The following is a 23,094-nucleotide window of genomic DNA, read 5'->3' on the forward strand; positions in this document are numbered from 1 at the left end:
AAAGAGTATAAATATTTTGTTTCTTAACTGCTTTTTGCTTGAAAACTTGGAAACTATTTCACACACAAATCAGTCACACAAGTGTGAATGCAGAGGAACGAGGAAAAAAAAATAACAAAAAAAGTAAGTTTTAGAGATAAAAGTAACATCAACTTGTATTTGTTTTATATTTTGAATGTCTGTATTTTCTTGGGAGACCGAGTAGTGTGTGTCCAGGAGGTAGGAGTAGTAACAAAAATCACAACATAACATTGTACAGCTGTACTTGAACTCTCCCCTTACCCCCTCCCCCCAAAAGGTAAATTAAGTACTGCCATGGAAAGTAAGTCATCGAATCCCTTGTGTCTGGTTTATAATAGCACAAGAAGTTCAGAAGAAGCACCAAAGTGTATGTTTTTGTTCAATGTGGTTCCAGAATATTTCACTTTAAGAAACCAAATGGCTAAATTTTGCATCTTTTCTTTTGGAAGATTAGCTACTGGCTACAAAATAACATTTATTCTAAGATTACGAACTTACGTGACAGGAGAGTTTCACTTGTAGGTTTGGTTGGAGAATTGAAAGAGAACAGAGACGGTCTTGTTTCAGGCAGGACCTGCTTTGGAATGGCATCAAAAAGAAGAGGAATATGAGCTGGAGCTGGTAATTCAGGAAAGCACGAACAACCCCCCCCTCCCCCTTTACCAAAGCCTGGGCATGCCTGGTGGCAGTGTTTGGTGTGACCCTGAGCAAGTCCTCCGGCTCTGGGGAGAGATGAGGGGATTTGTCTGTCAGTCAGCTCAGCTGTGAATAAAAATTTAGGCAGAGGCTGATGCTGGCAGGAAGGTTTTGAGTTCCTTGGACGTGGGCACTTTGCCATGAAAGAGAAGGGATAAAGGTATGTCTGTCTGACACAGATACAGTGTTTGATGAAAGAAAGGATATTGACTTAAAATCCAGCTTTGGCTTGGGTGTGACAGTGTGATTTAGCCCGTCCCCCCCACGGGGGTTTGTACTAGATGAGCTGGGGGAGGGTAGGTGACACCCAGAGGATTACTCTGTGACTCCGCTATCCATGAGCTGTTTGTGTGAGTGTGTAGGGGAGAAAAAATAGTGGATCTAACTGCCAAAGACCTTTTTCTGATAACTGCATTTTCATACAAAATCAGAACTAAAAGTCCTTGCCCCAAAGAAAATGGTGATTTATCTGATATCACAAGAGTTGGGATAGGTCCAAGGATTGGAAGAATATACTCTGGAAGAATATTTCTGGTTCATGAAAGATGGAAAGCAAAAATGGCAATGATCAGTGTTGCTGAAATTTGTGCTGGTGCTCTATAGACCAGGGAGAGTTGCTGCTGAAAGGCAGCGATAAAACAAGGGGTGAACAGGGGTAATAAAAACATTGAAATCAGGAATAAAAAGCTGAATGTGACTGGTTAGAATAACATTAAAAAAAAAAAAAGTCCAAGGAATCATAATGAGAAAGGGGAATTTTACCCACATGGACGCTGGAAAAATCAGTACATTTTGTTGTTTCAAAAGAAGAGCTATCTTAAGAGGGAAGAACTGGGTGAGAATCTGAGTTTGTACAAAAGTGATAAAACAAATCACAGTTACGCCTTTACTGTGTGGCTAGGTAAGGCTTTAAAATGTTTGTTTTTCTCCTCCTGCAAGGTGCCAACCTCTTAAACAGTGATAGAAAAATACAGATAAAGCATCTACCTGTACAGGATTAGATTCTGACAGGGCACTACTAATGCAAATGTAATGTTTTATCCTGCCCTTCTAATTTGGCAAAGATCTCCATTGATTACGTTAATTGGTAGTGAATATTCTGCAAGCAAATCATGGCATCCCCCTTTGGGCTGCCTCAGCTGCAGAGGGAGAATCCAGGCTACGCTCATGCACATCCTGAGCCCAGCTTTCAGCATCAAGTGGAAAAAAAATTGATCACAGCACCTGCTTAGTGTTGTGTGCCCAGACACCACACAACAGCATAAGATTTCTTACCTCTCCACGCTTTGCTGACGGGTAACTGAGTCCAGTTCAGTCCTCGCTTTCCAGTTCAGATTCCCACATTGTTGTTAACCTAAGTTGTTGTGGTTTAATCCCAGCCAGCAATCAAGCACCACGCAGCTGCCCACCCACCCCCCCCCCCCCCCCCCCCCAGTGGGATGGGGGAGAAAATCGGGAAAAGAAGCAAAACTCGTGGGTTGAGACAAGAACGGTTCAATAGAACAGAAAAGAAGAAACCAACAATGATAATGATAACACTAATAAAACAACAGTAATAACAAAAGGATTGGAATGCACAAATGATGCACAGTGCAACCGCTCGCCACCCGCCGATCGACACCCAGTCAATCCCCCTGGCCTCACTCCCCCCAGTTCCTATACTAGATGTGACGTCACATGGTGTGGAATACCCTGCTGGCCACTTTGGGTCAGCTGTCCTGGCTGTGTCCTGTGCCATCTTCTCATGCCCCTCCAGCTTTCTTGCTGGCTGGGTGTGAGAAGCTGAAAAATCCCTAACTTTAGACTAAACATTACTTAGCAACAGCTGAAAACATCAGTGTTATCAACATTCTTCTCATACTGAACTCAAAACATAGCACCGTACCAGCTACTAGGAAGACAATTAACTCCAGCCCAGCTGAAACCAGGACATAAGTGTATTAATTATGGCCATAATAGCCTGGATTGCTATATATCACATTAATTTATACCTTGTATGTCTGGTGCCAGACTTACGTACAGAGGTATCAACAGTCTTTCATATCTTTCTGAACTAAGGATTATTTTGGCAATTAATAAATGCTGTTAGACGTTTACTATCATGTTTTACAGCTTCAAAACGTATGACATAATCAATAATATTCCTTAACACTTTACCTATCCTAAATATCTGTAGCTAAACATTTGATTTAGACTCAGTGAGTTACTGTATGTTAAATGAATACTAACTCAAGAGAAAAGAACTATTTAGTCAAATTTTGTTTTCATTTGCATCTGTGCAACCTCACTGAATTCACCGCAGTACATTTAAAGACACAATTTGGACAGTAATTTAGCAAATCTTCTTATGTAGTGGAGCTGTTAAACCTCAGTAAAAATATTTTAATAATCAATTGCTATTTAATTAACATGCAATTGCTGTCTCAGTAAATCTAAATTAAATCCCCGTTTTAGCCACTTAATTCAAAGTGTGAATTAACATTCTCTATTGATAAGTAGTATTATAATAGGCTTTCAATCCTGAGTTGAAGAAAAAAATCAATTGTAACATTAAGTTGGATTCAGTATAAAATTAATCACATATTTCTAGCGCAGTGTAAATTCCTTCTTGCACCTTCTCTTGGTGCAGTGTATCTGTTCTCAGTCAGAACATCATGGTAAGGGGACAGATTGCATTTCCCCTTCCTAGCTTTCACAAGGAGGACCGCAGTGCCTCTTCATTCCCTTCAAAATTCAGGCATACTGTAGAAAAGATGGAGTAATAGAGTGGACAGATTCTTTTGGCAGAGTCTGAACTTTGGGCTGCTTTTGGCAGATGTTCTGGGAGAGTTCTCCCACCTTGGCTGCCCCTGGTGTGCTGGGAGTAAAGGAGATCTGATGAGGACTGGTGAAGGGAGAAAGAAGCTAAGATGTGAGGCAAAGATGAGAAAGAAAATGAGGTGTATTTAGGCAGACAGAAAAGAAAGATGTGCGAAAGGCACAACAATAATTAAGGGGGTGGGAGATGCTAGAGGATTTTTTGAGAATAAAGGGCCAGGATAAATTTGCACAGAGGGAGACTTGAGATTGGTGTATGCAGTGGGAAGGTAGAAACGCCATGTGCTTTACGTCTCCGATGGAGCTCATGATATGAGCTAGTCATTGACTCAAAGGAATGCATTGACCACATTTGCTGTGTCCTATCCACCCCCATGGATTTCAACCAAAGCCTGAGTAATGTTAGAGTCACACATTTCAGCTGTAGCCAATACTTTCTGCTAAATCTGTCTCTCATAATGATGTCTCAGCAGGACTGGGCCTCGTTCTTCTGTCACTGATCGGAGCAAATCCAGTCGAAGCAAATTGGAGCCAATTGGTGTTTCCATTATGCAGTGGCAGGAGAATTGAACTCATTGTCACTAAGGATATATCAGTACTTCCTATTAATGTCAGTTTTCAGTTTTATAACATTTTGTTAAAAGTTCCCTCGGGTTGTGTTCACTATACAGATTTTCAGAGAAGGAAGACATATTTTATATTGAGAGCTCATTTGGTTTATTGTTAGAGGATGCTTGTGTTCAGAACTTAAATGGATATTACTTTCAACAAGTGAAGACATTGTCTCCTTTATTGTAGCTACTGGCCTGCAAATGGACAATTCACCCAAATTTTCATTGGATAGCCTTATTGGGTTTTGGACTAATTTAAGATGAATTAATATTTCTTTGCTAAGCTCAATACTTGGCAATGTAGTCATGCCTTAGATTTTATAATAGATGACTTTTTTAATACTACATACTCTGTATTAATACCAAACTTCCATGTTTTGCTAGAAAAGGACTATATTTTGCCATCGGGTATGGACATGCAACCTTTGCTAATTTAAATAAAGGTTAAAAGGACAATTTCAAGCATTATAATAGATTTTAGTTTGCCATTTTTCTCTTTATTATTCTAAATGGATCTTTAGATGGCCTAGCTAGTTTTATGTTATAAGTTTAAAGACTTATTACTTAGCCATAGTTCTACTTTGGTTTGGTTTTTTTATAACTGTCCTGATTGCTGTCATTATTACTCTTTCTTGCACTGTTTATTTATGATGTCATTTTAGCTTAAGGCTAGTGTGGTGTAATCAATCTGCCTTAAGCATCATTTTTCCCTATGGCATGAAGATGAACGTAGTGAACAGTACAAATTACAGATTGCAAATGTTGTTGCTGACATTCTGTTTAGCAACAATAGAAATAAGCTTATGGCTCCTCTCATGGTGAGCTCTTCCAGGTGTTTTTCTCCTCTCAGACTTGCTGATGTCAATCAGGAGTAATGCTATTTATTCCAGTTAAATATGGTGTTTCTTAGTGAGGAGAATCTGCTGTCTAAAACAACAGTCTGTCCAGACCTTCACGGGGCTTGTGCCATATTGTTAGTCACACAGAAATATAATTGCCGGAAGTTCTCCCCTTTGCCTATGATTTTGCCACTGTTTGAGCATATTTGGTGTGTCGAAGAGTCCTGTTGTTCTCAGGGAAGCAGGAACCCAGCCAAGAGTGTAGAACACAAGGCACACAAAGCACTGTTGTTTATTGTCTTCGCAACCTTCTTTCTTGTCTGCCTTTAAAGGCTGAGACCGTAAGCCATCATGTCTTTGTTATTAAAGTAGGAGTGGAATTTGAGTCTGTTTCATGTGTTTACACATGAAAGGCCATCAGCTCAGCTCTGTAGTTATACCCACACAGTTGTTCTTGTTCCCTGCATACAGCAAAAGTCACTCAGCTTTCAGAAGCTGATTCCCCATTTTCTGTGACTAGTTTCACTCTGGTTTGATTGCATTCTTTTGGAAATTGGGAGATCTGTTGCAGAGAATCCAAAATTGCATTGCAGATGATATGAAATTAAGAGGAGCATCTGATACACCAGGATGTTGTGCTGTCATTTAGAGAGCCCTTGACAGCCTGGAGAAATGGACCAACAGAAGCCTCACAAAATTAAATAAAGGTACATGAAAAGTCCTGCACTTAGGAAGGAATCAATCCATGCCCCAGTACAGGCTGGGTCTGACCAGCTGGAAAGGAGCTTTGTAGCATGGCCTGGGGGGCCTGGTGGACACCAAGTTGACCATTAGCCAGCAACGTGCTCTTGTGGCAAGAAAGGTCAACAGCCTCCTGGGCTGCATTAGGCAGCACCTTCCCAGCACATTAAAGGAGGTCATCATAGAATCATAGAATCATAGAATCATTTTGGTTGGAAAAGACCTTCAAGATCATCAAGTCCAACCATTAACCATGCCCCCTAAACCATGCCCTGGTGTACCCTGTCCACTCGCTTTTTGAATACCTCTAGGGATGGTGACTCAACCACTTCCCTGGGCAGCCCATTCCAATGTTTGACAACCCTCTCAGTAAAAAAATTTTTCCTAATATCTAACCTAAATCTCCCTTGCCTCAACTTGAGGCCATTTCCTCTTGTCCTATCTCCAGACACCTGACAGAAGAGACCAACACCCACCTCACTACAACCCCCTTTCAGGTAGTTGTAGAGAGCGATAAGGTCTCCCCTCAGCCTCCTCTTTTCTAGACTGAACAACCCCAGATCCCTCAGCCGCTCCTCATAAGACTTGTGCTCCAGGCCCCTCATGAACTTGGTTGCCCTTCTCTGGACACGCTCAAGCAGCTCAATGTCTTTCCTGTAGTGAGGGGCCCAAAACTGAACACAGTACTCGAGGTGCGGCCTCACCAGTGCCGAGTACAGGGGAACAACCACCTCCCTGTTCCTGCTGGCCACACTGTTCCTGATGCAGGCTAGGATGCGATTGGCCTTCTTGGCCACCTGGGCACACTGCTGGCTCATATTCAGCCGGCTGTCAACCAGCACGCCCAGGTCTTTCTCTGCCTGGCATCCTTCCTCTCTACTCAGTCTTGGTGAGACGTCTGGAGTGCTGTGTCCAGTTCTGGCCTCCCCAGTACAAGGGAGATATGGACATACTGGAGAGAGCTCAGCAAAGGGCTAGGAAGATGATTTACAGTCTGGAAGACGTGTCATATGAGGAGAGGCTGAGAGAGCTGGGGTTGTTCAGCCTGGAGAAGAGAATGCTTGGGGGTTCTTATGAATGTGTATGAATACCTGATGGGAGTCAGTGAAGAAGACAAAACCAAGCTGTTCTTCTTGTGCCCAGCAAAAAACCAAAACACAATGGGCACAAACTGAAATACAGGAAATTCCATGCAAACATAAGAAAAACCTTTTTTACTGTGAGGCTGGTCAAACATTGGAGCAGGTTCCTCAGAGAGATTTAGGAGTCTTTATCCTTGAAAGTATTCAAAACTTGAATGGACATGGCCCTGAGCAACCTGCTTGGATTGACCCTGCTTTCAGCAGCAGGGTTGGATAAGATGATGTCCAGAGGTCTCTGCCAACCTCCATGATTCTGTGAATCTGTGAATCTCTTATCCATACCCCTGCTTGCCAGATCCCAATATACATTCAGATCTTGCTTTCATGAAATATCCCACCGTGAGAATAAATTGCCTACGTGCAGTGCAGCCTTCAACCCTCTGTCCTCGTCCAGCAAAGAGATACCCATGTATGATGGAGATGCTTAGACATTGTCAAGGCATATGTTAAATGTCAGTATGAAATGATAGAGTCCTACTTCCTCACAGTCCTGCTGAGAGTTTTGTAACTTTGCAGATTTTTTTTAGATCAGCCTTTTACCAAAATATTACTCTACACATACATTCTGCTAGCATACACGAGATACCATCACTGCAGGTACTTTTGTGATATTTTAATGTATTTAGTTGAATAAGCAGAATCCTAAAAAAAATAGATCTTTTTTCCAGTGCAAATACTTGTCTTCATAAATTCAGGATTTGCTTTCCATGAGAATTTGCAGATAGATCTTTTAAATTCACAAACATCCCTCCTCCTAGACATGTTTGTTAAAATATTAAGCAGGTGATAAACACAAAGAAGTTTAAGCATACTAATTTAAAAATATGAAATCATTTTTGCAGAGACATTTCTTCATTATTTGCTGTTCTAATTTGGACTCTTTACTATCAAGATGTGAGCCGGACCCCTAACTCATTTTAAATAAATTACTGAACAAATGATAATGACTTTTGGTCATTATCAGCATGGGCTAAATTCATGCTGGTTTTCATCAGATGAAAGACTCTGTCACACTATGATTCCCTTGAGCCATCCAGTCCCTCAGCTATCAGCAGCACTTTAATTTTCTCTTAGAGACAGTATAATGTGAGCACTCAGCCTGGTTCACTCAGAAAATGTGGTAATTTTTCATACCTTCAAACACAGATGTTCTACCAAGTTTCATCCAGAGAGGCTAAATCTACATTTTAAAGCAAGGACACCCTAGATGTTACTTTTGAAATAACATACAACATGGCACAAAGAAATAAATGAATATAATTGTGTAACAAAAGTTATAAATCAGGCCCAGGAGACAAGAATAACAAAATAAAAGTGAAAAATTCACCTTTTAATTACAGTGGTGAAGCCTCTGAGATTGTGAAAACATTCATTTGTATAATTCAGATTTACACAGTCCTTACAGGAGAATTTGCTAAACATCTCTCTTGAATATAATCTTGCAGATGGGAAAAAGTTTGTGGTTTGTTTAATTCTCATAAATTATATGATATAATTCTAAGAAAACACTTACTGTCATGAACACATTTTATCTGCAGAAATCAGATGCCAGGCCTTTAAAGAAAAACACTTAGCAAGAAATATTTTCTTTTAAAGGTCAATCTTAAATCTTTCTATTCTCTTTACATTATCAGAACATAATATTTTTTCCTTTTCTAGATTTAGCTTGTTATTATTACACCACAAACCTTCAAAATGTTTGTTCCTAGTCTCCAGGAAATTTCAAAATTTCCTGAAGATTTGTGTACTGTTAATATTTTTGTGCATCTGGAGTTTGGCAGATAAAGAAATGTCAAGTTGTTTGTATGACAGTTGCTAACAAAACAAAGCCGAGACGTGGTCCCAGGGCTCATTTCACCATTGCCCTACAACCTGTAGGGGCAAACAGTAGGCACAGCAGTTGCAGAAAGTGAGCTGCAGATTTTTTTCCTGACAAAACAGAGAAATTAAGTAAAACCATAGGGGACAAACCTGAACTAAGAATATTTGGGTGTCCTACTGCAGACTTACAGGAATAGGCCTACAGATAAGGCATGTGCCTACCAGCTTAGGGGTGTGTGTTTAAACATCACGCAGTTTACTGATTGATGTAGACAGAGACTTAGTGGGGAAGTTTGGGTCTTTAAGTTCATGTTTAGTCTCCTCACTATTCTACATAATGTCAGTGTTAAACTTGTCACAATTCTTTGCAGATACATCTCTGAAATGTTGCCAGCACTTACAAAAAGATTAATCTCTCCTTCCTCTCAGCATGAGTTTTCTTGAGAAAAACAGTTAACATATTTGCTCTTCTTTCAAGTAGATTTTATCTTGCCCTATATAGAAATATCATGAGACTTCAGCAAAGGATATCTATATACTATATAACAAACACATATCAGCTTAATATTGTGCTTGTGAATATATGACACTTTAGAAGTAGTAGAACTGTGATTCAGTTTCTCAAAAGAAAATGATTCAAGGTAGCAGGCCCTAATATATTCTTCTGTGAAGAAATACCTGCAGGCAAGGATAATATACAGATTCCTATGTAAATCCTGACATCCTTAGCTCAGTGAGTTTGGTTTGCACGCTATCCTTAGAAGTGGGGAGTGCAGGGGAAGCTAAAGTTTGATGCAACCTGGAAAACCCAGTGGGCTTTTCGTTGCAACTTTTCATTTCTCCTACATGTCCCTCATGGCACTGTGGACGCCACCTTCTTCAGAAACAACGTGCCTGTCTCTGGCAAACCTGGTTACAAGAACATCCCTAGGTGTCTAATCTAAATCAGACATTGGCCTGCAGAGACCCCTTAACAGCACGCACGATGTTTAAAGTCTTACCAAGCTCTGGCTATTTCTCTCTAAGTACAGCAGATGTAGGTAATGCCTGGTAGGATATGTAGGGAAGCAGCTGATGCAATAAGATGCTTAACAGTGTTTTAAAGCTAGAATCGCAAGTTCCTGTGCTACTTTGGTCCTACAAAACGCATATGGAATCTTCTGTGTTGTTTTTGGGTAGGATGGGATGAAAGAACCTTAAAATTAAAAGAAATCTAGAGGTCAAAATTACTTCTGGTGCATGCCATGCCAGACGAAGATGTAGAAAACATGTCTAGTTACTCTTTTCTCACATTGCACATAACTTTACTTTTTGTACTAAACTTCACTGAAGCCTGTCATTACGGATGCAAATATGTCTTTTGAAAAATGAAGATGATGGAATGTAAAGACTTCTATTGTTTATAGCAACAATTATTGCTAACAGTTTTTTTCAGAATCCTTTTAGAATACTTATTTGGCTGTGGGTAGAAGTAATAACTGAGGAAAAAATATCAGAGCATTCAGTTAGTCAGACAAGGTATATTCATATTTTTCATTGAACTTAAATTGGGAAGTAAAAGAGATCAAATATCTCTGGTAAGATTTTTGACTCCACCACAGTCACTGCTGTAACTTCGTTGGCTTCATCAGGACAATACCCTGGATCTACCATATTTGTCTATTTACCTGTGAAGTTGATCAGACAGAAAAGGTGGGCTGCTAATTAAAAAAATGTTAATGGGTTTTAGACCTTCTTTAAGAAAATGAAAATTGGAGATATGTTATGGGTTAGTCTCACTCTGTAGAAGCATGATCATTTTCAGTTTTAGCTTTAGATTTTTCAGTTTGCTTTCAAAAATGTGAAAAAAAAAAAGTTGTTTTGTAATTACTTCAGTGTTTCTTTCATTGTTAAAACTATTGAGCTACCTGACAATGTACCTTGAATATAGGAAGTAAGATTATCTTTTCTTTAGTATCTAATTGTTTTATTATTGGTATTCTTTCCATGTCTGAAAATGCAGAAAATTCTAGTTTTTTGTTTTGTTATGTTTTTTTTAAAGTAAACTACATTATTTAAATTCATAAATTTGCTTAAGCCTCAATGGGTTACTCTGACTTGTAAGGCTATTACTTTTCCAGTTGCAAGCAATAATGATACTGCAAAGATATTCCATTTGAGAAAATATTTAAATAAACTTTCTTCATCCAAAAATGAGATGCAGCATATTTACATTTTTATTTGATGAAGCCTGTTCCTGCTATCTTTGTTCTTAATTTGGTCTCAAAAGAATTAGTAGTAAGAGGAAAAATAGTCTGTAAATATGTATGAAATCAAATTTAGAGGGTAGGCTAAAAGGTATTGACTGCCAGCAGTGCTGAACGGCAGGAGGCAAAATTTCCTCCATAGTTTTCTTCTTGGCTGGAAACACATTGCCTTCCATCTAGATTATTTAATCCTCAAAATGCACATCAAAGCTTCTCATCGGGTGGTGTATGTCTTTATAGGCAGTTGAATGTCAAAGATCTAGCTTAAAGATTTTTGAAAAATGTAAAACATAATAGATCCCAGATAATAACACAGCAGTGAAGCTCCTGTACTATTCCTTCCAGCAAAGTACTGGTATCACAGGTTGTAGCTAATCTTTGTGGCAAAAGGAAGAGCAAATTTCCTACATGAGAATTTGTGACATCCATCCAACAGATAGAAATAAAATGATCAAGTCATGTTACTGGACTAATATTAGCTTGTTAACAATTCCCTCCTCTCTTTACACTTGTGGCTTGCCAGAACAATAGGCTATGAGTTTATCTCTCTCCTCCAGCCCAATTAGACAGTGGAAAAATGTATGCAAAATACGTATGAAACATTTTCCTCTTGTATATTCTTAACAGGATGCAGACTTCAACACTGTCCCTCTAATTTAATTCAGTCTTTGGCAAGAGTTGATTACTTGTAAGGATAGCATCAATTCTCATGAATTATTATCTCATTCTTAGGGATTATCTTAAAAACCTTTTAAACAATTTTATTTGGTATTTCTGAGCTTGAATTTTGCCCTGACATGAGTACATAAAAGAGCCAGGTATTTGTAAAGAGCCCCGCAAGGACACGCTGCAGAAATGTGGCTGCTGAAGAGTGTTTTGCTTTTTGGTGTTATCCCTGTCACAGGAGCAGGGCTTACCCCACAGCAGGTGCCAAAATAGAAGGGAAAGAAATAACGAGGAGTGAGAATTGAAAAGAGACTCTTCATACTGCAATGAAGATTTCCTGTTCTTCCTTTTTACATTAGACTCTCCTTCCTTTTTATTTGTTTAAATACCAGTGATACGATATTTCCTATAGATGGCTCAGCTGTGACACAGAAATAAGGTAGCTGTGCTGAATACTCAGGGGTTTCATTTCACATCTGTTTAAGACGACAGCCTTATTTTTTAAATCATGAGTAGTCTTCTTTCCATCTCTATGCATGACCTTCCCTTTCTTTTTTTCTAGTTATCCTTTTCTTGTAGCACCTTTTTCTTTCCAGCAACCTTTTCTCTAGTGGTGTAAAAGCTCTCTCTGCTTCTGCTACCTGGATTTTCTACTTTATCACCTTTCTGTCTTTCCAGATCTCATTATTGTTTTCCATAACTTTTAATTTCCAGGCACACTTTATGACATCTACTATATTTCATCTCTGAAGATACTCTTCCATTCATCGTGCCCTTAGTTTCTCCCTCCTTCTATTTTGTTTTAAGTAATACTCTTCTGTTAACTGCTATACTCAAACACAATTTCTATTAAAGCAACAAAGACTTTGGCTAGTTTTATTTCTCATCAGAATTTGGCTGGCCTTTTGGTGGCTGTAGGGCTTTAGGGATATTTCTGAGGGAAAGTTAAAACACTTCAGAGAGAAGTATTTGACAGAGTCAAAGCCTGTCTTCTTCCCTTGCCCCAGTCTTAATTGTTTCATTGTGATATGAGGTTGGGGAACGGCTGTATAGCCCTCTCACCCCTAGAATAGCCGCTCCTTGCTTAACTTTTGTTACTGTTTTTTACTCCTACTTCTTCATCCAAGAAATAGTAATTCAGGAGTTTAAGAGGACTTCCAAACATATCCTCACTCTGTTTCACTTTTGCATTTCTCCTCCTCTTCCTTTTTACCTGTGATCTTCAGCAACATCCATCAGTATGCCATGTGGTGTTTCAGGAACGTCCAAGTATATTCCAAAAGTTAATGTCTCTTGGCTTTCTCTGTGTAGTTTATGGGATTTGGATCAATCAGCCATTAGCCTTCCTCATCTGGATTGTTCTCAATCTCAATTGGGCTCAGCGAATTTTCCTGTTTCAGTTGACTGGAGAGGTAAGACATCGTTGACATCTAAAACACACATAGCCAAAAGTGTGGATGACTGAAATGGCAGGGTTGCAGAGGCAGCCTGGCTGCGTGCTGGGGCTCAGTGCTTGGGGCAGCCTCGGGAATCTGTGCCCAACAGGTGTAACTTTGTCAAGGTGTGTCTTTGCTGCTGCTTCTGCCTTTGCTTCTCATTTGGTAGGCAAATGAATCGGCATTCACTCTGCTTTCAGAGTACAGACTAGTCAAACATCATCCTCGATACACAACCTTTGACTTGAATGTGAGGGACGCTCATTAAAGTCAAAGAATGATGTAGTACAATTTGTGGCCTTTCACTTCTAATTGAAAACTGATCTTACGAGATGCAAAGAAGCCACAAGTTCTGTTTAACTCACTGGCTGATTTAAGGTCTCGTTGTGTCTTAAGAGGTGCTCAGTGCTACTCTGGGTGAGACTATAATAGGGATATTACTTTATTGTCAAGCCAGTGCAGTAAGTATATAAAATCAACAGCAGTGCCCAATGAACTCAACAGTCATCAAATAGTAATCCATCTTGCAAGTAATCCTACCCTAATTATTTACAATAAAAGAAAGATGTAACATCAAAGAAATGGATCACAGAAGGCATTATGTAATTAACTGAAGATGTACTTGTATTGCATTCAAGCAATGTGAATGTGCATTTATCACCTTGAAGCACTACTTTTCTTTTTTTCAATGTTCTCTTAAATATTTTTAGTGGTTTCAACATACTTTTTTATTTATTGCTCATTTGACTTAAAAACCCCATAGTGCCATCACTTTTTTTTTTTTAATGATTTTAGAAAACTCAGCAAAGCTTCCAAGAAAAAGTATAAGTGACTATACATGTAATGTATAAGTTTACTTTTATTTCTGCACACTGAAAAAAAGACTTTGTAATGCAAAAATATTTGTTTGATGATCTCAAGGTTGTATTTATGTGAACTATATTTTTGTTAAATAATGTCATGCCTTGGTTTCTACTCAGAACACAATATCTCAGTTTCATTTTAAAGACTAGTAAATTACAAGTGGATGTATCTTTTTAATTCTTCAATGATTTTAACATGTAACAATCAAACAACCCACTGCTTATAGTAATAACACCTATATGCTCTACTGAAAACACAGTAAACAAGCTGTGTAAGCAAGTTGCTTATCGTAAGCACAGTAAGCAACTTTTTCCTACACAGCCCAGGACTTCTTCAGAGCTCATTTTAAGTGTGTGTTTCTTGTTTCTGTACTACTATATGGTGCTTGAGTACCATATTATTATATTTATTTTAGATTTTAGTGAAGTTTGTAGAAAACAAAAAATAAAAGTAATTTTGCTTTGTTTCAGGTTAAATGTTCTTAACAAGGGGAAGGGAACAGAGAATAAGTGAGCATTGTATAAGAAAAGAGACCAACTATTACTTTGCTGAAATAATTTTTTGGATAAAAACCTGATCTAAATTAATGGCTACACCTGCCAAACTTAGAACATTACTTATTTAATTAAATTTGTTTGATTGTGGAAGGCTGCACTTGCAAGTATCTGTCTACAATTCAGAACAGAAATCTTGCTGCTTATATTCACATTCTCTGTTTCTTTGGATAAGTGTGATTGCTTGGTCATAAAAGTGATTTCTTTAGAAAAGCCTCTTTTTATCCTGTTCACTAAGTTCTATATCACTAAATCCAGAATAAATTTAGAGCTCATAGAAGTTCATGGAAGATTTTTTTCTATGAAAAATAATTACAAAGTTGAAAGTGTAAAGCCTTAAAACACAATAGAAAGGAAGAAGGTTTTCTACTAAATGACAAATCGATGTTGATTTCAGTGGGAAAATACAGCCCCTGAATCTTTTTTGTTGCATCCTCCGTGAACAGATTTTATAACAATTCTGTATATTCTGAAGACAGAAACTTGATGTCAGGGCCTTGTCATCTCTGGTCAGCAAAGTAGTTTGTCAGGAGAGTTTTCAACTATAAAAGCATCAGTAACTCATCAGAATAATTGTTGAGCTTTTCTGACAAAAGAGGCAAGTGTCTGTCAAGAAAAATCTGGAGTATTCCTTGACTTCCCCTAGGAACACCTAACCTAGTTCCCCTAGGCCAGTTCCCAAAACCTTCTGTGCAAAACAGATAGACTGTTCCTCTAGGCTCTGGCTATTTGTAGAACACAGCAACATGACTTCGCCTGTTTATTCCCATGTGTGAAACCAAATGAGTGACATCCATTAATGAAGCACATACTGAGGCTTGAACAGACATCTCACTGAGTGTGGCAAAAAGAAATTTCTAAAATAAAAATTCACAAATGGTGTCCCTGATTTGAAATCTAGCTTTATAAGCTGTTAAACGCCAATAGGCTGTGAACCCACATGGGGAGGTGAGAAATAACACCTAGATACCTAGTAGATCATAACCATGCATATAAAGAAACAATCCAGTTGCTTAAGGGTTATAGAAATTTAAATGCAAATAGCACTTGGTAATGATACCCCAGAGACTGACGTTGTAGTCAATTTCTGGAGGATGCAACATTGTAAACTTAGTTTTTCCTGCTGGTTTCCTTAGAAACTGGAACAAGATATTGTTCAGGACACAAAATAATATCCTGTTTCAGTGACTGAGGATCCTGAACTAAAAAGTAATTGATTTTGCATGAGACACTGGATTGTCATGTACTCTTTCTAGGAAATATTATGGCACAATGTATATATGTTGAAATGGGTTTAAATCTGCCATTTTAGTTCTAGTGATCTCAGTGTGTAAGTACTAAAACTGTTGAAAAATTAACTTTTAAACCATTCAGGGGGTCAGCTCACTCACAGTGCTTGTGAGTTTTAAATACTTTGCTAATAATCTAATCACTGCCCAAGCACGCTTAGTATTCTAATTCTTACAAAGAAATAAATCTTCATGTATACCTTGCTCATGAAGGGATGCATTTAATGTGTTTAGCAAGTGAATGTGTATAAAGTACATCATAGATTAGTGAATAATCCTACTTGGAATATGTGATAAATACAGATTAAGAGCTACAGAGAACTGCAGATAGTTATGCCTACAGGGAGGCATTAAGGTCATTTCAGGATTTTGTTCATGAGGAGAAGATACAGTATTCCTGAATGAAGCGTTTCTTAAGACTGTTTGGCAAAGTTGTATTACAAATGGACACTGTCGCTCTCATTTATGCATGTATTTGAATAGTCAAGTATATATGTGAATACTTAGACCATGTCCAAGTTTGAATGCCCAAATAAAATGGGCACTGGGTTCTATTTACATGACCTTAATGTGAAGAGGTGTAATGCTATAATGTAAATCATGATTTCATTTTTTACTTTAAAAGAAAAGGTTTCCTCGTGGTTGGACAATATAGACAGAGAATACAAAGAACAAAAGTTAAAAAAGAGAAAAAAGGAAATAAATTAGGATGAACATTATTTTTATATCTTACTTTTTTTTCAGTTTTGTTCGTGAAAAGACTAGTATTTTGAGTTGAGGTGCTCTAGTTTCTGACTTCTAAATGAACCTAGTTCTTTAAAGGTATGAACGCTCACTTTCTGAAAATTGAGTCCATGGTAGCCTAGACTGGGCACCCAGAAAATAAGTTGAGTTTTTTTTAAATAATGGTCTGGTTTATAAAATGCATTTTATGGAAAACTATTTTCTCTTTTTCGAACTTCAGGTTTCTAAAAATGTTTTGATAAAACCCCATGCATTCATTCTATCATTTTACAAATCCTATCAGAGATATTGCTAGCAAGCATACATCGCTTCCTACTCAAATTTCTGAACAGTTACTTGTTGAAAGAATGTTCTTGAATTTTTATATTCTCAAAATATGTGATACATTTCTGTTTTGTCTGTTCTTGATAAAACAGATACAAGAGAGTTATTGTTGGCAAAATTAAATTCCATGCTTCATATAAACCTTTTTATCACTATGTTTTTGTGGAAATCATTATTTTATGGATGTTAAATACAGATGAAAGATTATTCACAATTCTTTCTGCAAAATAGGATCTTATAAAAGGCACTTCCCCAAATTTTCTTTTAATATATTACAGTTTATCTTTTGTTTATGTGAACACACTTTCATGTCATCTTGGAACAGTGTATCTTTCCCCTCTCTCCAAGCATATGTCACTTTTATCAAAGAATATTCCTTTTTTTATCTCAAATGTTCTCTACACCCAGAAGTTCATTGTCCAACAGTTTTCTTACAAGGACATTGCAGAAGAATCAATAAGCTACAAATACACTATTATACATTCAGATGCTGTTCAGGTATTAATGTTATGGCAAAGAAAAGTAGGAGCATTCATGAATTTAAATATTTTTCATATAAACTATGTAAATATAATGATTAACAATCAGCTACATTCACTATTCAGGACATGCAATGTAGCATTTTCCTAATTACACCTACCAGTGTGGGAGGATATGACTGCAGAGAAAGATTAAACTATTTGTATTTATTCAGTGTTGCTTTATAGTATTAACCAGGAAACTCACTTTTGCAGTATTGAATGCAAGAATCTAGAATAACCTGAACAATTTGATTAGGGTGGCAGCAGCCTGCACCAGGCTTGGGTAGGGATGGCAGGCTCAACTCATTCTGCATCAGCAGTCATTTTAGCTACCTCTCATCTGTAATTTCACTGTTGATAGGGTGATTTAAAACACAGGCAAAATTACTGCTTACTATTATGGCTTTATCTAAAGCTCTTCAAGTAAACCAACCAAACAAAAAAACCCCACCTGGCAAGCAAGGCTTCTGTTTTCAGTTATTCATGTTTTATTAAAATAAATGAGTATTTTGCAAGCAGTGGAACTAATGAAACCTGGTGTGCTGTAGCTCTGCATCTAGTGATGGGATTCTGTGAAGACTAATAAGGCGCAACTCAAACTGAAGATTTCCCTGAAATTAGGACATGTGTAATGTCCCTTCTGTCCCGTAGAATCTCTGGTGCCTTTGGAAAGATGAGCTCATATTGCAGTATTTCGCAGAGCAGATGCCCTAATTGGTTTTTTTTCTTTTTCTTTTAACAGCAGCCTATTCACACAACGTTTAAAGCAGCTTAGTATCTACATAGCTACATCAGATTTTGTGGAAATAGGAAAAAAATTGACAAGTTACTGGGGACAGGAAAATTATGTAAACAGAAGAGCACTCCTTAACCCTGCCTGCTTATGAAACAAGGCTACAAAGTTTCCCAGTATGCCTATAGTGATGACCTAAGGAAAGTCTGTCTCATTCTAATAGGTCTTTGTAGGGCCCCCTCCCATCAATGCCAGAGTTCGGATTGTCCCTCTATGGTTTTATTTTAATGGCCACTGAGGTACTGGAGTTGGATGGAAAATTGATGATGTCTAATGGGGTTGTAATTGCTGCCAGCTCACTCTGAGGGTTGCTCCACCTTGTCATCCCCATCATTCTGTACTCTGATGACAAAGGTATCAGTCTGGCACTATTTGTCTCCCATGCTCTTACAGTAAATCTTTGAGAATTTTGGTGCTTATGATTCATTATGGTCTTGAGAAGCTTAGTGAAACTGTTTTGTTAGTTTCTGTAACAGGCTGAGATGTTTCAGTTTTTCAGAAATAAGTGTTGGACTTTGGATGTAAGTGTGTAATGGCTTACCTTCATAGGAGAAAGGATGTATGGTTTCTGTTTACGGTGTAAAAAAGGGCAATGGATTTTGTAGTGTATTAATTTGTTAATTTGTAGCATATATGCATAAATTAACAAGGATGTTTTAGTTCAAATACCCTGATAAACTGTTAGTGTAGTCAGACTGTGTTAACATACTTCCAAAAGTAACGTTTGACATTGTTGATGCTTTGGTGATGCTATAATGTTTACATCACAGGCAAACATGACTTTAATCAACTGAGTGCAGTGCTTTGAGAATATTACGTTGAACAGGTGGTTTTAGAGGCTAAAGAGGGAGCCCTGGTATCCCCGATACCGGCTATTCGTTGTGTACTGGCCACACGGGGGAGTTGTGAGTGTGGGGCGATGGTTCCAGTAGGACTGGGTGAGAATGCCTGTTTGACTTGATAGTGAAGACTACTAAATATTTATCTAGTTGTTTATTCTAGTCCCTGATATTTACTACATGCAGATACAGTATTTTCTGTAAAAACTGAAACAGCTAGTATATGACTTTTTGGAAGGGCAGTTAATAACAATGTGCTTACTACCTGGCTTTACTTAGCAGTCAAACATAGATTCAGATAGGAGAAAAAAAAATGCAATGAAGACAGAAGATGGGGAAAAAAAGTGAGAGTGTGATATGTATTTGGACCCAGCTATCTGCTGCAGTTCCACTTTTGCTGTTTAAGAGGGAGCAGTTGTTTGGTTCTTTGTTTTTTTTAAAGCCCATTACTTCTCATCCTGGTTTCAGCTGGGATAGAGTTGTCTTCCTAGTAGCTGGTACAGCGCCATGTTTTGAGTTTGGTATGAGAAGAATGTTGATAACACACTGATGTTTTCAGTTGTTGCTAAGTAATGTTTAGTCTAAAGTCAAGGATTTTTCAGCTTCTCACGCCCAGCCAGCAAGAAGGCTGGAGGGGCATGAGGGGTTGGGAGGGGACACAGCCAGGACAGCTGACCCAAAGTGGCCAACGGGGTATTCCATACCATGTGATGTCACATCTAGTATATAAACTGGGGGGAGTGGGGGTGGGGGGATTGCCACTCGGGGACTAACTGGGTGTTGGTCGGCGGGTGGTGAGCAATTGCACTGCGCATCATTTGTACATTCCAATCCTTTTATTATTGCTGTTGTCATTTTATTAGTGTTATCATTATCATTGTTGTTTTCTTCTTTTCTGTTCTATTAAACTGTTCTTATCTCAACCTGCGAGTTTTACTTTTTTTTTCCCCAATTCCCACCCCCATCCCACTGGGTGGGTGGGAAGTGAGTGAGCGGCTGCATGGTGCTTAGTTGCTGGCTGGGGTTAAACCACGACACTTCTGTTAAGAAAGCTGCCAATGACACATTCTGCCTTATTTGTTTGGAGTTTGACTTTATTCTAAAAGCAGCCTCGGTGTTTTTGGCACCACAAATTCACCAACCGGATTCTCAGAGACACCAGTGCAAAGGCAAAGAAGAAAGGAAAACAAAGCCAGCATAAGAACAATACTTGGAAATTATATAAAACCAATATAGCAAGACCATCAAAGTACTTAAAAGCCTATATAAATGTAAAAGGCAAAGTATTATGTTTGCATAGTCTGGCATATTGTTCTCTAGGACAAGGACTGAACTTTCAGTCGTATGCAGAACAGATTTCTGCATATTTGAACATTACTGTTCCCTTGTGATTCACAGTCATTCTTCTTTTGCTTCTTTTCTTGCATTTAGATGGTAAGTTGTTTGGTCTATAGACTTTCTATACTTAAAATATCAGGGCCCTGATGCAATTCTTAAACACTAAATGGAGGTGTTATTCAGCTGGTACTACCCTTTATTTTGCTCCTATAATGTGGTCCCATCAGAGGGTTACAATATCTGACAAAATTGCTCCTACATCACTGTGGTTAGACCAGCTCCTGTCCTGTGTTCGTGTATTTGTTCTGATGTGTGGCCCTGGACATCTTTCTTACTGTAGCTGTGTCTTGTACTCTTATAACTGAGAAAGTCAAGTTCCGTCAAGTTGCTGTTTTGCTAGTAATTTGTAGATAGGTGAACTCTTAGAGTGGTCTGAAAACTTAACGGAGTGTCTAAATGGGTACAAATTTTATGATTCTCTATGTGAAAATTTTCCACAATGTCAATACTTGAAAAGAACAATGTACTTACAGCTTCAGATGATACAAGACATAGGTTGCTTGTAACAACCCATCTTGTATTTTCCCTGTTTCTCCATTCCCTGCACTAGCAAATGTTGTAGATCTCAGCAGGTGTTGGCTTGGAAATTCTTAATGATATGATTGGTTTCTAATCAGCTGCTCTACATTGCATGATGATGTGGAAAAGGGAGAGTTATATATGGGACTATATTGCGTTGAAAATAAAGGAAGTTCGGAATAGCTGCTGAAAGAAGAATCCCAGTAATGAGAAAAGTATTAAATTGTGAGAGTAGTACAGGGTAATGTCATTCTCTGGGACGGTGGAATTTATCGTTGTGATTCACAAGTTTTTATTCATGATAAAGGGGGGCAGGGAACCCTCAAAAGGCTTGCGTCTGTCTTTTCCTGGAGAAGATCGTTTTAGAAATGAATTATAGTGCATCATCTGGTTTTGGTGAACAATCTAATGGTGCTTTTAAAAGTGAGTCTCAGTAGACCCTGTGTTTCCGTACAACATTTTGTATAAAAAATATGATATGAGGTGAAACAATCTTGTTTGTTTGTTTTTTAACAATGGCATAAAGGTCAAATTACCTTTGGCCATGAACAGAAGTTTGGGTTTGGTTGAATTTGTTAATTCAAACCTTCTTGTAGGGCATGTAGTAGAGAGCTCTTGTATCAAAGCCTTAACTGTGGCTTTAAAGACATTTTCTGTCCGTTAATTTTGATTAGTCACAAGTTGGACTGGAGAGAAGAGGGACAGGGCATTTCTCTTTTTTTTTCTTGAATAATCTGCTTTACTTCCAATCCTGTTGTGCAAGAAAAAAAAAAAATAATCCTGCCTTGTGACTTGTTCTCACAGCTACTTCTGTAGCTCATCAGACACTGTTCAGCATTTCATCACTTGAAGCTGGACAAAGTTGTCACAAGTGGAATTAATCTCTTCTGGCCTAAATGAGTTTTAACTCCATGTCCATGCCAAGTCACAGTGAGAGAAGCCTGTCTAGATCCAGAGCATCAATTCTTTACTTTCAAGAGTATCATCGTGTGAAATTCTGGCACTGTTAAGGAAAAGCCTGATTTTACATCTTTATCTGAAGTTTCAAAGCAGAAGGACTGCTACAGACTGAACCATACTGCCAAAGACATTTTTTTTCTCTGTCTTTCCAGTCTGGTGAACTACCCTTTCATTTTTTCCCCTCTTTTTTTTTTTTCATAGGACTGGGATCCCGTGCAGATGAATTACAGGAGGTTTACCTGATGAAAAGTCGCTGCAAGAAAAAAGCTTGTAGCTCAGCTCTTTGCCCCAGAAATACTTACAGATACCTGTCAAAACGTGGATTTGTGGGGGAACGAAGAAGGGGAGAGCTAACAGCTCCCACTGCACTACTGCAATTCATTTTATTGCTCAACAGCTCTCTTGCAGCTGTGTGGTATCTACCCAGCTCAGGGCTCACCCTACTGTCAACCAAAGTTTAATGGGCTATTGAACTATTTCGTAGTAATTACTTATATAAAAAGATTATATCCTCACATATGTGTTTTGAGAATGCATTTTAAAATATTCCATGCAGTAGTCTCCAAAACAGTCTTACTCTGAGGAATATGAATCCCAGATTTCCTGCCAAGGCAGAGCATTGCAATAACAGGCCCACTGAGCTATTGGTAAACTATGCTGAGGTGTCCGCATGAGTACTAAGTGTTTGACTGAGGCTGCAGAAAAGCATCTGCTTTCTTTGATGTGTCCTGGAATACTTTTCTACTTAAGCCTGCACGGCTCTTTTCCTGGAGGAAAGGAGAGAGAAGGTTGAGGGAGTTTCTAAACATGTGGCATCTTTAATTCTGAATTTCCTATTTGCTTTAGGTATTTTAACACCTTCTGTAATATTTTAATGTATGCTTTTTTCCCCTGAAGTTATATACTGTTTTCAATATGGCTCTTTATTAACTGCTTTCATAGATCTCTTCTGCACAAATAAAAAGAGAAATACCTTCAAATGTATCTCTGACTTACTCCATCTAACTTACATCTTCTGATGTAGTGATGGCATGTTGATTTCCTTTTTGGCCTCAGGGTTATGTAGCTCTTCTCAACTCAGTTTTTCCCAATCATTACTATGTAATGCTATAGTTTGCAGGTCCACTGTCTACCAGGCCTGTGCTATATAATCTGCATCTACCTCTACTGAAGTTTCATGCTGAGTTTGCTGAAGAGCTTGTTCATGCATTTGTCACTGCTTATCTTGAGTCGTCCCTAATCTTTCAAAGTCA

The sequence above is a fragment of the Harpia harpyja genome, chromosome 11 (genome assembly GCF_026419915.1).
Source record: "Harpia harpyja isolate bHarHar1 chromosome 11, bHarHar1 primary haplotype, whole genome shotgun sequence".
Lineage (NCBI taxonomy): Eukaryota > Metazoa > Chordata > Aves > Accipitriformes > Accipitridae > Harpia > Harpia harpyja.